Here is a 16,065-nt window from a genome sequence, read left to right on the forward strand (position 1 = left end):
TTTACACAGTCACAATCACAGAAACTACAACCCTGTCATAGGCACAATCACAGTATGAACAGCCTGTCATAATCACAATCATAGAAACAACAGCCTGTCATAATCACAATCACAGAAACAACAGCATTTAATAGTCACAATCACAGAAACAAAAGCTTAACATAATCACATTCACAGAAACAACATTCCTGACATAGTCACAATCACAGAAAGAACAGCCTGTCATAATCACAATCATAGAAACAACAGCCTGTCATAATCACAATCACAGAAACAACAGTATTTAATAGTCACAGTCACAGAAACAAAAGCCTAACATAATCATATTCACAGAAACAACATTCCTGACATAGTCACAATCACAGAAACAAAAGCCTGACATAATCACAATCACAGAAACAACAGCATTTCATAGTCACAATCACAGAAACAACAGCTTAACATAATCACATTCACAGAAACAACATTCCTGACATAGTCACAACCACAGAAACAAAAGCCTGGCATAACCACAAACAAAGAAACAACAGCCTTACGCAGTCACAATCACAGAAACAACTGTCCTAACATTGTCACAATCACAGAAACTACAACCCTGTCATAGGCACAATCACAGAATGAACAGCCTGTCATAATCACAATCACAGAAACAACAGCCTGTCATAATCACAATCACAGAAACAACAGCATTTCATAGTTACCGTCACAGAAACAAAAGCTTAACATATTCACATTCACAGAAACAACATTCCTGACATAATCACAATCACAGAAACAACAGCCTGTCATAATCACAATCACAGAAAGAACAGCCTGTCATAATCACAATCACAAAAACAACAGCTTAACATAATCGCATTCACAGAAACAACATTCCTGACATAGTCACAATCACAGAAACAAAAGCCTGGCATAGCCACAACCAAAGAAACAACAGCCTAACGCAGTCACAATCACAGAAACAACAGTCCTAACATTGTCACAATCACAGAAACTACAACCCTGTCATAGGCACAATCACAGAATGAACAGCCTGTCATAATCACAATCACAGAAACAACAACCTGTCATAATCACAATCACAGAAACAACAGCATTTCATAGTTACCGTCACAGAAACAAAAGCTTAACATATTCACATTCACAGAAACAACATTCCTGACATAGTCACAATCACAGAAACAACAGTCCTAACATTGTCACAATCACAGAAACTACAACCCTGTCATATGCACAATCACAGAAAGAACAGCCTGTCATAATCACAATCACAGAAACAACAGCTTAACATAATCACATTCACAGAAACAACATTCCTGACATAGTCACAATCACACAGGCAAAAGCCTGACATAGCCACAAACAAAGAAACAACAGCCTTACACAGTCACAATCACAGAAACAACAGTCTGAACTTTGTCTCAATCACAGAAACTACAACCCTGTCATAGGAACAATCACAGAATGAACAGCCTGTCATAATCACAATCACAGAAACAACAGCATTTCATAGTCACTGTCACAGAAACAAAAGCTTAACATAATCACATTCACAGAAACAACATTCCTGACATAGTCGAAATCACAGAAACAACAGCTTGACATAATCACATTAACAGAAACAACATCCCTGACATAGTCACAATCACAGAAACAACAGTCCTAACACTGTCACAATCACAGAAACAACAACCCTGCCATAGGCACAATCACAGAAACAACAGCCTTTCATAACCTAAATCACAGAAACAACAGCCGGGAATAATCACATTCACTGAAACAACAACCGTAGCATAGTCACAATCACAGAAACAACAGCCTGACATAGTCACAATCACAGAAACAACAGCTTTACATAATCACATTAACAGAAACGACATCCCTGACATAGTCACAATCACAGAAACAACAGTCCTAACATTGTCACAATCACAGAAACTACAACCCTGTCATAGGCACAATCACAGAATGAACAGCCTGTCATAATCACAATCACAGAAACAACAGCCTGTCATAATCACAATCACAGAAACAACAGCATTTCATAGTTACCGTCACAGAAACAAAAGCTTAACATATTCACATTCACAGAAACAACATTCCTGACATAGTCACAATCACAGAAACAACAGTCCTAACATTGTCACAATCACAGAAACTACAACCCTGTCATATGCACAATCAAAGAAAGAACAGCCTGTCATAATCACAATCACAGAAACAACAGCTTAACATAATCACATTCACAGAAACAACATTCCTGACATAGTCACAATCACACAGACAAAAGCCTGACATAGCCACAAACAAAGAAACAACAGCCTTACACAGTCACAATCACAGAAACAACAGTCTGAACTTTGTCTCAATCACAGAAACTACAACCCTGTCATAGGAACAATCACAGAATGAACAGCCTGTCATAATCACAATCACAGAAACAACAGCATTTCATAGTCACTGTCACAGAAACAAAAGCTTAACATAATCACATTCACAGAAACAACATTCCTGACATAGTCGAAATCACAGAAACAACAGCTTGACATAATCACATTAACAGAAACAACATCCCTGACATAGTCACAATCACAGAAACAACAGTCCTAACACTGTCACAATCACAGAAACAACAACCCTGCCATAGGCACAATCACAGAAACAACAGCCTTTCATAATCTCAATCACAGAAACAACAGCCGGGAATAATCACATTCACTGAAACAACAACCGTAGCATAGTCACAATCACAGAAACAACAGCCTGACATAGTCACAATCACAGAAACAACAGCTTTACATAATCACATTAACAGAAACGACATCCCTGACATAGTCACAATCACAGAAACAACAGTCCTAACATTGTCTAAATCACAGAAACTACAACCCTGTCATAGGCACAATCACAGAAAGAACAGCCTGTCAGAATCACAATCACAGAAACAACAGCATTTCATAGTCACAGTCACAGAATCAAAAGCTTAACATAATCACATTCACAGAAACAACATTCCTGACATAGTCACAATCACAGAAACAACAGCTTGACATAATCACATTAACAGAAACAACATCCCTGACATAGTCACAATCACAGAAACAATAGTCCTAACATTGTCTAAATCACAAAAAAATACAACCCTGTCATAGGCACAATCACAGAAAGAAGAGTCTGTCATAATCACAATCACAGAAACAACAGCCTGTCATAATCACAATCACAGAAACAACAGCATGTCATAGTCACAATCACAAAAACAACAGCTTAAAATAATCTCATTCACAGAAACATCATTCCTGACATAGTCACAATCCCAGAAACAAAAGCCTGACATAGCCACAAACAATGAAACAACAGCCTTACGCAGTCACAATCGCAGAAAAAACAGTCCTAACATTGTCACAATCATAGAAACTACAACCCTGTCATATGCACAATCACAGAAAGAACAGCCTGTCATAATCACAATCACAGAAACAACAGCATTTAATAGTCACAGTCACAGAAACAAAAGCCTAACATAATCACATTCACAGAAACAACATTCCTGACATAGTCACAATCACAGAAACAAATAGTCTGTCACAATTACAATCACAGAAACAACATCCCTGACATAGTCACAATCACAGAAACAACAGTCCTAACACTGTCACAATCACAGAAACAACAGCCCTGTCATAGGCACAATCACTGAAAGAACAGCCTGTCATAATCACAATCATAGAAACAACAGCCTGTCGTTATCACAATCACAGAAACAACAGCATTTAATAGTCACAGTCACAGAAACAAAAGCTTAACATAATCACATTCACAGAAACAACGTTCCTGACATAGTCACAATCACAGAAAGAACAGCCTGTCATAATCACAATCATAGAAACAACAGCCTGTCATAATCACAATCACAGAAACAACAGTATTTAATCGTCACAGTCACAGAAACAAAAGCCTAACATAATCACATTCACAGAAACAACATTCATAGAAACAACGGCCTGTCATAATCACAATCACAGAAACAACAGTATTTAATCGTCACAGTCACAGGAACAAAAGCCTAACATAATCACATTCACAGAAACAACATTCCTGACATAGTCACAGTCACAGAAACAAAAGCCTGACATAATCACAATCACAGAAACAACAGCATTTCATAGTCACAATTACAGAAACAACAGCTTAATATAATCACATTCACAGAAACAACATTCCTGACATAGTCACAATCACAGAAACAAAAGCCTGACATAGCCACAAACAAAGAAACAACAGCCTTACAAAATCACAATCACAGAAACAACAGCCTTACACAGTCACAATCACAGAAACTACAACCCTGTCAAAGGCACAATCACAGAATGAACAGCCTGTCATAATCACAATCATAGAAACAACAGCCTGTCATAATCACAATCACAGAAACAACAGTATTTAATCATCACAGTCACAGAAACAAAAGCCTAACAGGCACAATCACAGAAAGAACAGCCTGTCATAATCACAATCACAGAAACAACAGCATTTCATAGTCACAGTCACAGAATCAAAAGCTTAACATAATCACATTCACAGAAACAACATTTCTGACATAGTCACAATCACAGAAACAACAGCTTGTCATAATCACATTAACAGAAACAACATCCCTGACATAGTCACAATCACAGAAACAATAGTCCTAAAATTGTCACAATCACAGAAACTACAACCCTGTCATCGGCACAATCACAGAAAGAACAGCCTGTCATAATCACAATCATAGAAACAACAGCCTGTCATAATCACAATCACAGAAACAACAGCATTTAATAGTCACAGTCACAGAAACAAAAGCTTAACATAATCACATTCACAGAAACAACATTCCTGACATAGTCACAATCACAGAAAGAACAGCCTGTCATAATCACAATCATAGAAACAACAGCCTGTCATAATCACAATCACAGAAACAACAGTATTTAATCGTCACAGTCACAGAAACAAAAGCCTAACATAATCACATTCACAGAAACAACATTCCTGACATAGTCACAATCACAGAAACAAAAGCTTGACATAATCACAATCACAGAAACAACAGCATTTCATAGTCACAATTACAGAAACAACAGCTTAACATAATCACATTCACAGAAACAACATTCCTGACATAGTCACAATCACAGAAACAAAAGCCTGACATAGCCACAAACAAAGAAACAACAGGCTTACACAGTCACAATCACAGAAACAACAGTCCAAACATTGTCACAATCACAGAAACTACAACCCTGTCATAGGCACAATCACAGAATGAACAGCCTGTCATAATCACAATCACAGAAACAACAGCATTTCATAGTCACTGTCACAGAAACAAAAGCTTAACATAATCACATTCACAGAAACAACATTCCTGACATAGTCGCGAACACAGAAACAACAGCTTGACATAATCACATTAACAGAAACAACATCCCTGACATAGTCACAATCACAGAAATAACAGTCCTAACATTGTCACAATCACAGAAACTACAACCCTGTCATAGTCACAATCACAGAAATAACAACCCTGTCATAGGCACAATCACAGAAACAACAGCCTTTCATAATCTCAATCACAGAAACAACAGCCGGGAATAATCACATTCACTGAAACAACAACCGTAGCATAGTCACAATCACAGAAACAACAGCCTGACATAGTCACAATCACTGAAACAACAGCTTTACATAATCACATTAACAGAAACGACATCCCTGACATAGTCACAATCACAGAAACAACAGTCCTAACATTGTCTAAATCACAGAAACTACAACCCTGTCATAGGCACAATCACAGAAAGAACAGCCTGTCATAATCACAATAACAGAAACAACAGCATTTCATAGTCACAGTCACAGAATCAAAAGCTTAACATAATCACATTCACAGAAACAACATTTCTGACATAGTCACAATCACAGAAACAATAGTCCTAACATTGTCACAATCACAGAAACTACAACCCTGTCAAAGGCACAATCACAGAAACAACAGCCTGTCATAATCACAATCATAGAAACAACAGCCTGTCATAATCACAATCACAGAAACAACAGCATTTAATAGTCACAGTCACAGAAACAAATGCTTAACATAATCACATTCACAGAAACAATATTCCTGACATAGTCACAACCACAGAAAGAACAGCCTGTCATAATCACAATCATAGAAACAACAGCCTGTCATAATCACAATCACAGAAACAACAGTATTTAATCGTCACAGTCACAGAAACAAAAGCCTAACATAATCACATTCACAGAAACAACATTCCTGACATAGTCACAATCACTGAAACAAAAGCCTGACATAATCACAATCACAGAAACAACAGCATTTCATAGTCACAATTACAGAAACAACAGCTTAACATAATCACATTCACAGAAACAACATTCCTGACATAGTCACAATCACAGAAACAAAAGCCTGACATAGCCACAAACAAAGAAACAACAGGCTTACACAGTCACAATCACAGAAACAACAGTCCAAACATTGTCACAATCACAGAAACTACAACCCGTCATAGGCACAATCACAGAATGAACAGCCTGTCATAATCACAATCACAGAAACAACAGCATTTCATCGTCACTGTCACAGAATCAAAAGCTTAACATAATCACATTCACAGAAACAACATTCCTGACATAGTCGCAAACACAGAAACAAAAGCTTGACATAATCACATTAACAGAAACAACATCCCTGACATAGTCACAATCACAGAAACAACAGTCCTAACATTGTCACAATCACAGAAACTGCAACCCTGTCATAGTCACAATCACAGAAAGAACAGTCTGTCATAGTCACAATCACAAAAACAACAGCTTAACATAATCACATTCACAGAAACAACATTCCTGACATAGTCACAATCACAGAAATATAAGCCTGACATAATCACAATCAGAGAAACAACAGCCTGACACAGTCACAATCACAGAAACAACAGTCCTAACATTGTCACAATCACAGAAACTACAACCCTGTCATAGGCACAATCACAGAATGAACAGCCTGTCATAATCACAATCACAGAAACAAGAGCATTTCATACTCACTGTCACAGAAACAAAAGCTTAACATAATCACATTCCCAGAAACAACAGCGTTACACACTCACAATCACAGAAACTAAAGCCTGACATAATCACAATCAAGAAACAACAGCATTTCATAGTCACAATCACAGAATGAACAGCTTAACATATTCACATTCACAGAAACAACATTGCTGACATAGTCACAATCACAGAGACAAAAGCCTGACATAGCCACAAACAAAGAAACAACAGCCTTACACAATCACAATCACAGAGACAACAGCCTTACACAGTCACATTCACAGAAACAACATTCCTGACATAGTCACAATCACAGCAACAAAAGCCTGGCATAGCCACAAACAAAGAAACAACAGCCTTACGCAGTCACAATCACAGAAACTACAGTCCTAACATTGTCACAATCACAGAAACTACAACCCTGTCATAGGCACAATCACAGAATGAACAGCCTGTCATAATCACAATCACAGAAACAACAGCCTGTCATAATCACAATCACAGGCTGTTCATTCTGTGATTGTTCCTATGACAGGGTTGTAGTTTCTGTGATTGTGACAGTGTTAGGACTGTTGTTTCTGTGATTGTGACTATGTCAGGGATGTTGTTTCTGTTAATGTGATTGTGACAGGCGAGTTGTTTCAGTGATTGTGACTATGACAGGCTGTTGTTTCTTTGTTTGTGGCTATGTCAGGCTTTTGTCTGTGTGATTGTGACTATGTCAGGAATGTTGTTTCTGTGATTGTGACTGTGTAAGGCTGTTGTTTCTTTGTTTGTGGCTATGTCAGGCTTTTATCTGTGTGATTGTGACTATGTCAGGAATGTTGTTTCTGTGAATGTGATTATGTTAAGCTGTTGTTTCTGTGATTGTGACTATGAAATGCTGTTGTTTCTTGATTGTGATTATGTCAGGCTTTTGTTTCTGTGAGTGTGACTGTGTAACGCTGTTGTTTCTGGGAATGTGATTATGTTAAGCTTTTGTTTCTGTGACAGTGACTATGAAATGCTCTTGTTTCTGTGATTGTGATTATGACAGGCTGTTCATTCTGTGATTGTGCCTATGACAGGGTTGTAGTTTCTGTGATTATGACAATTTTAGGACTGTTGTTTCTGTGATTGTGACTGTCTCAGGCTGTTGTTTCTCTGATTGTGATTATGTCAGGCTTATATTTCTGTGATTGTGACTATGTCAGGAATGTTGTTTCTGTGAATGTGATTATGTTAAGCTGTTGTTTTTGTGACAGTGACTATGAAATGCTGTTGTTTCTGTGATTGTGATTATGACAGGCTGTTCATTCTGTGATTGTGCCTATGACAGGGCTGTAGTTTCTGTGATTGTGACAATGTTTGGACTGTTGTTTCTGTGATTGTGACTATGTCAGGGACGTTGTTTCTGTTAATGTGATTATGTCAAGCTGTTGTTTCTGTGAATGCGATTATGTCAGGAATGTTGTTTCTGTGAATGTGAATATGTTAAGCTTTTGTTTCTGTGACAGTGACTATGAAATGCTGTTGTTTCTGTGATTGTGATTATGACAGGCTGTTCATTCTGTGATTGTGCCTACGACAGGGTTGTAGTTTCTGTGATTGTGACAATGTTTGGACTGTTCTTTCTGTGATTGTGACTGTGTAAGCCTGTTGTTTCTTTGTTTGTGGCTATGTCAGGCTTTTTTTTCTGTGATTGTGACTATGTCAGGAATGTTGTTTCTGTGAATGTGATTATGTTAAGCTGTTGTTTCTGTAATTGTGACTATGAAATGCTGTTGTTTCTGTGATTGTGATTATGTCAGGCTTTTGTTTCTGTGATTGTGACTATGTCAGGAATGTTGTTTCTGTGAATGTGATTATGTTAGGCTTTTGTTTCTGTGACTGTGACGATTAAATACTGTTGTTTCTGTGATTGTGATTATGACAGGCTGTTGTTTCTATGATTGTGATTATGACAGTCTGTTCTTTCTTGTGATTGTGACTATGTCAGGAATGTTGTTTCTGTGAATGTGATTATGTTAAGCTTTTGTTTCTGTGACTGTGACTATTAAATGCTGTTGTTTCTGTGATTGTGATTATGAGAGGCTGTTGTTTCTATGATTGTGATTATGACAGGCTGTTCTTTCTGCGATTGTGCCGATGACAGGGTTGTAGTTTCTGTGATTGTGACAATGTTAGGACTATTGTTTCTGTGATTGTGACTATGTCAGGAATGTTGTTTCTGTGAATGTGATTATGTTAAGCTGTTGTTTCTGTGACAGTGACTAAGAAATGCAGTTGTTTCTGTGATTGTGATTATGACAGGCTATTCATTCTGTGATTGTGCCTATGACAGGGTTGTAGTTTCTTTGTTTGTGGCTATGTCAGGCTTTTGTTTCTGTGATTGTGACTATGTCAGGAATGTTGTTTCTGTGAATGTGATTATGTTAAGCTGTTGTTTCTGTGACAGTGACTATGAAATGCAGTTGTTTCTGTGATTGTGATTATGACAGGCTATTCATTCTGTGATTGTGCCTATGACAGGGTTGTAGTTCCTGTGATTGTGACAATGTTTGGACTGTTGTTTCTGTGATTGTGACTGTGTATGCCTGTTGTTTCTTTGTTTGTGGCTATGTCAGGCTTTTGTTTCCGTGATTGTGACTATGTCAGGAATGTTGTTTCTGTGAATGTGATTATGTTAAGCTGTTGTTTCTGTGATTGTGACTATGAAATGCTGTTGTTTCTTGATTGTGATTATGTCAGGCTTTTGTTTCTGTGATTGTTACTATGTCAGGAATGTTGTTTCTGTGATTGTGATTATGTTAGGCTTTTGTTTCTGTGACTGTGACTATTAAATGCTGTTGTTTCTGTGATTGTGATTATGACAGGCTGTTGTTTCTATGATTGTGATTATGACAGGCTGTTCTTTCTGTGATTGTGACTATGTCAGGAATGTTGTTTCTGTGAATGTGATTATGTTAAGCTTTTGTTTCTGTGACTGTGACTATTAAATGCTGTTGTTTCTGTGATTGTGATTACGACAGGCTGTTGTTTCTATGATTGTGATTATGACAGGCTGTTCTTTATGTGATTGTGACTATGTCAGTAATGTTGTTTCTGTGAATGTGATTATGTTAAGCTTTTGTTTCTGTGACTGTGACTATTAAATGCTGTTCTTTCTGTGATTGTGCCTATGACAGGGCTGTTGTTTCTGTGATTGTGATAGTGTTAGGACTGTTGTTTCTGTGATTGTGACGATGTCAGGAATGTTGTTTCTGTGAATGTGATTATGTTAAGCTTTTGATTCTGTGACAGTGACTATGAAATGCTGTTGTTTCTGTGATTGTGATTATGACAGGCTGTTCATTCTGTGATTGTGCCTATGACAGGGTTGTAGTTTCTGTGATTGTGACTGTGTAAGGCTGTTGTTTCTGTGATTGTGATTGTGTAAGGCTGTTGTTTCTTTGTTTGTGGCTATGTCAGGCTTTTGTCTCTGTGATTGTGACTATGTCAGGTCTGTTGTTTCTGTGAATGTGAATATGTTAAGGTGTTCATTCTGTGATTGTGACTATGAAATGCTGTTGTTTCTTGATTGTGATTATGTCAGGCTTTTGTTTCTGTGATTGTGACTGTGTAACGCTGTTGTTTCTGGGTATGTGATTACGTTAAGCTTTTGTTTCTGTGACAGTGAGTATGAAATGCTCTTGTTTCTGTGATTGTGATTATGACAGGCTGTTCATTCTGTGATTGTGCCTATGACAGGGTTGTAGTTTCTGTTATTGTGACAATGTTAGGACTGTTGTTTCTGTGATTGTGACTGTGTCAGGCTGTTGTTTCTCTGATTGTGATTATGTCAGGCTTATATTTCTGTGATTGTGACTATGTCAGGAATGTTGTTTATGTGAATGTGATTATGTTAAGCTGTTGTTTCTGTGATTGTGATTATGACAGACTGTTCTTTCTGTGATTGTGCCTATGACAGGGTTGTAGTTTCTGTGATTGTGACAATGTTAGGACTGTTGTTTCTGTGTTTGCGACTGTGTCAGGAATGTTGTTTATGTGAATGTGATTATGTAAAGCTTTTGTTTCTGTGACAGTGACTATGAAATGCTGTTGTTTCTGTGATTGTGATTATGACAGGCTGTTCATTCTGTGATTGTGCCTATGACAGGGTTGTAGTTTCTGTGATTGTGACAATGTTTGGACTGTTGTTTCTGTGATTGTGACCGTGTAAGCCTGTTGTTTCTTTGTTTGTGGCTATGTCAGGCTTTTGTTTCCGTGATTGTGACTATGTCAGGAATGTTGTTTCTGTGAATGTGATTATGTTAGGCTTTTGTTTCTGTGACTGTGACTATTAAATGCTGTTGTTTCTGTGATTGTGGTTATGACAGGCTGTTGTTTCTATGATTGTGATTATGACAGGCTGTTCTTTCTGTGATTGTGTCTATGTCAGGAATGTTGTTTCTGTGAATGTGATTATGTTAAGCTTTTGTTTCTGTGACTGTGACTATTAATTGCTGTTGTTTCTGTGATTGTGATTATGACAGGCGATTGTTTCTATGATTGTGATTATGACAGGCTGTTCTTTCTGTGATTGTGCCTATGACAGGGTTGTAGTTTCTGTGATTGTGACAATGTTTGGACTGTTGTTTCTGTGATTGTGACTGTGTAGCCTGTTGTTTCTTTGTTTGTGGCTATGTCAGGCTTTTGTTTCCGTGATTGTGACTATGTCAGGGATGTTGTTTCTGTGAATGTGATTATGTCAAGCTGTTGTTTCTGTGATTGTGACTATGTCAGGAATGTTGTTTCTGTGAATGTGATTATGTTAGGCTTTTGTTTCTGTGACTGTGACTGTTAAATGCTGTTGTTTCTGTGATTGTGATTATGACAGGCTGTTGTTTCTATGATTGTGATTATGACAGGCTGTTCTTTCTGTGATTGTGACTATGTCAGGAATGTTGTTTCTGTGAATGTGATTATGTTAAGCTTTTGATTCTGTGACTGTGACTATGAAATGCTGTTGTTTCTGTGATTGTGATTATGACAGGCTGTTCTTTCTGTGATTGTGCCTATGACAGGGTTGTAGTTTCTGTGATTTAGACAATGTTAGGACTGTTGTTTCTGTGATTGTGACTATGTCAGGGATGTCGTTTCTGTTAATGTGATTATGTAAAGCTGTTGTTTCTGTGATTGTGTCTATGTCAGGCTGTTGTTTCTGTGATTGTGACTATGCTACGGTTGTTGTTTCAGTGAATGTGATTATTCCCGGCTGTTGTTTCTGTGATTGAGATTATGAAAGGCTGTTGTTTCTGTGATTGTGCCTATGACAGGGTTGTTGTTTCTGTGATTGTGACAGTGTTAGGACTGTTGTTTCTGTGATTGTGACTATGTCAGGGATGTTGTTTCTGATAATGTGATTATGTCAAGCTGTTGTTTCTGTGATTTCGACTATGTCAGGAATGTTGTTTCTGTGAATGTGATTATGTTAAGCTTTTATTTCTGTGACAGTGACTATGAAATGCTGTTGTTTCTGTGATTGTGATGATGACAGGCTGTTCATTCTGTGATTGTTCCTATGACAGGGTTGTAGTTTCTGTGATTGTGACAAAGTTCAGACTGTTGTTTCTGTGATTGTGACTGTGTAAATCTGTTGTTTCTTTGTTTGTGGCTATGTCAGGCTTTTGTCTGTGTGATTGTGACTATGTCAGGAATGTTGTTTCTGTGAATGTGATTATGTTAAGCTGTTGTTTCTGTGATTGTGACTATGAAATGCTGTTGTTTCTTGATTGTGATTATGACAGGCTGTTGTTTCTATGATTGTGATTATGACAGGCTGTTCTTTCTGTGATTGTGACTATGTCAGGAATGTTGTTTCTGTGAATGTGATTATGTTAAGCTTTTGTTTCTGTGACTGTGACTATTAAATGCTGTTGTTTCTGTGATTGTGATTATGACAGGCTGTTCATTCTGTGATTGTGCCTACGACAGGGTTGTAGTTTCTGTGATTGTGACAATGTTTGGACTGTTCTTTCTGTGATTGTGATTATGACAGGCTGTTCATTCTGTGATTGTGCCTATGACAGGGCTGTAGTTTCTGTGATTGTGACAATGTTTGGACTGTTGTTTCTGTGATTGTGACTATGTCAGGGACGTTGTTTCTGTTAATGTGATTATGTCAAGCTGTTGTTTCTGTGAATGCGATTATGTCAGGAATGTTGTTTCTGTGAATGTGAATATGTTAAGCTTTTGTTTCTGTGACAGTGACTATGAAATGCTGTTGTTTCTGTGATTGTGATTATGACAGGCTGTTCATTCTGTGATTGTGCCTACGACAGGGTTGTAGTTTCTGTGATTGTGACAATGTTTGGACTGTTCTTTCTGTGATTGTGATTATGACAGGCTGTTCATTCTGTGATTGTGCCTATGACAGGGCTGTAGTTTCTGTGATTGTGACAATGTTTGGACTGTTGTTTCTGTGATTGTGACTATGTCAGGGACGTTGTTTCTGTTAATGTGATTATGTCAAGCTGTTGTTTCTGTGAATGCGATTATGTCAGGAATGTTGTTTCTGTGAATGTGAATATGTTAAGCTTTTGTTTCTGTGACAGTGACTATGAAATGCTGTTGTTTCTGTGATTGTGATTATGACAGGCTGTTCATTCTGTGATTGTGCCTACGACAGGGTTGTAGTTTCTGTGATTGTGACAATGTTTGGACTGTTCTTTCTGTGATTGTGACTGTGTAAGCCTGTTGTTTCTTTGTTTGTGGCTATGTCAGGCTTTTTTTTCTGTGATTGTGACTATGTCAGGAATGTTGTTTCTGTGAATGTGATTATGTTAAGCTGTTGTTTCTGTAATTGTGACTATGAAATGCTGTTGTTTCTGTGATTGTGATTATGTCAGGCTTTTGTTTCTGTGATTGTGACTATGTCAGGAATGTTGTTTCTGTGAATGTGATTATGTTAGGCTTTTGTTTCTGTGACTGTGACGATTAAATACTGTTGTTTCTGTGATTGTGATTATGACAGGCTGTTGTTTCTATGATTGTGATTATGACAGGCTGTTCTTTCTGTGATTGTGACTATGTCAGGAATGTTGTTTCTGTGAATGTGATTATGTTAAGCTTTTGTTTCTGTGACTGTGACTATTAAATGCTGTTGTTTCTGTGATTGTGATTATGACAGGCTGTTGTTTCTATGATTGTGATTATGACAGGCTGTTCTTTCTGCGATTGTGCCGATGACAGGGTTGTAGTTTCTGTGATTGTGACAATGTTAGGACTATTGTTTCTGTGATTGTGACTATGTCAGGAATGTTGTTTCTGTGAATGTGATTATGTTAAGCTGTTGTTTCTGTGACAGTGACTAAGAAATGCAGTTGTTTCTGTGATTGTGATTATGACAGGCTATTCATTCTGTGATTGTGCCTATGACAGGGTTGTAGTTTCTTTGTTTGTGGCTATGTCAGGCTTTTGTTTCTGTGATTGTGACTATGTCAGGAATGTTGTTTCTGTGAATGTGATTATGTTAAGCTGTTGTTTCTGTGACAGTGACTATGAAATGCAGTTGTTTCTGTGATTGTGATTATGACAGGCTATTCATTCTGTGATTGTGCCTATGACAGGGTTGTAGTTCCTGTGATTGTGACAATGTTTGGACTGTTGTTTCTGTGATTGTGACTGTGTATGCCTGTTGTTTCTTTGTTTGTGGCTATGTCAGGCTTTTGTTTCCGTGATTGTGACTATGTCAGGAATGTTGTTTCTGTGAATGTGATTATGTTAAGCTGTTGTTTCTGTGATTGTGACTATGAAATGCTGTTGTTTCTTGATTGTGATTATGTCAGGCTTTTGTTTCTGTGATTGTTACTATGTCAGGAATGTTGTTTCTGTGATTGTGATTATGTTAGGCTTTTGTTTCTGTGACTGTGACTATTAAATGCTGTTGTTTCTGTGATTGTGATTATGACAGGCTGTTGTTTCTATGATTGTGATTATGACAGGCTGTTCTTTCTGTGATTGTGACTATGTCAGGAATGTTGTTTCTGTGAATGTGATTATGTTAAGCTTTTGTTTCTGTGACTGTGACTATTAAATGCTGTTGTTTCTGTGATTGTGATTACGACAGGCTGTTGTTTCTATGATTGTGATTATGACAGGCTGTTCTTTATGTGATTGTGACTATGTCAGTAATGTTGTTTCTGTGAATGTGATTATGTTAAGCTTTTGTTTCTGTGACTGTGACTATTAAATGCTGTTCTTTCTGTGATTGTGCCTATGACAGGGCTGTTGTTTCTGTGATTGTGATAGTGTTAGGACTGTTGTTTCTGTGATTGTGACGATGTCAGGAATGTTGTTTCTGTGAATGTGATTATGTTAAGCTTTTGATTCTGTGACAGTGACTATGAAATGCTGTTGTTTCTGTGATTGTGATTATGACAGGCTGTTCATTCTGTGATTGTGCCTATGACAGGGTTGTAGTTTCTGTGATTGTGACTGTGTAAGGCTGTTGTTTCTGTGATTGTGATTGTGTAAGTCTGTTGTTTCTTTGTTTGTGGCTATGTCAGGCTTTTGTCTCTGTGATTGTGACTATGTCAGGTCTGTTGTTTCTGTGAATGTGAATATGTTAAGGTGTTCATTCTGTGATTGTGACTATGAAATGCTGTTGTTTCTTGATTGTGATTATGTCAGGCTTTTGTTTCTGTGATTGTGACTGTGTAACGCTGTTGTTTCTGGGTATGTGATTACGTTAAGCTTTTGTTTCTGTGACAGTGAGTATGAAATGCTCTTGTTTCTGTGATTGTGATTATGACAGGCTGTTCATTCTGTGATTGTGCCTATGACAGGGTTGTAGTTTCTGTTATTGTGACAATGTTAGGACTGTTGTTTCTGTGATTGTGACTGTGTCAGGCTGTTGTTTCTCTGATTGTGATTATGTCAGGCTTATATTTCTGTGATTGTGACTATGTCAGGAATGTTGTT

Source organism: Chiloscyllium plagiosum, unplaced genomic scaffold (genome assembly GCF_037043375.1).
Source record: "Chiloscyllium plagiosum isolate Xiang-an unplaced genomic scaffold, Cpla_swu_hap1 HiC_scaffold_53X, whole genome shotgun sequence".
Taxonomy (NCBI): domain Eukaryota; kingdom Metazoa; phylum Chordata; class Chondrichthyes; order Orectolobiformes; family Hemiscylliidae; genus Chiloscyllium; species Chiloscyllium plagiosum.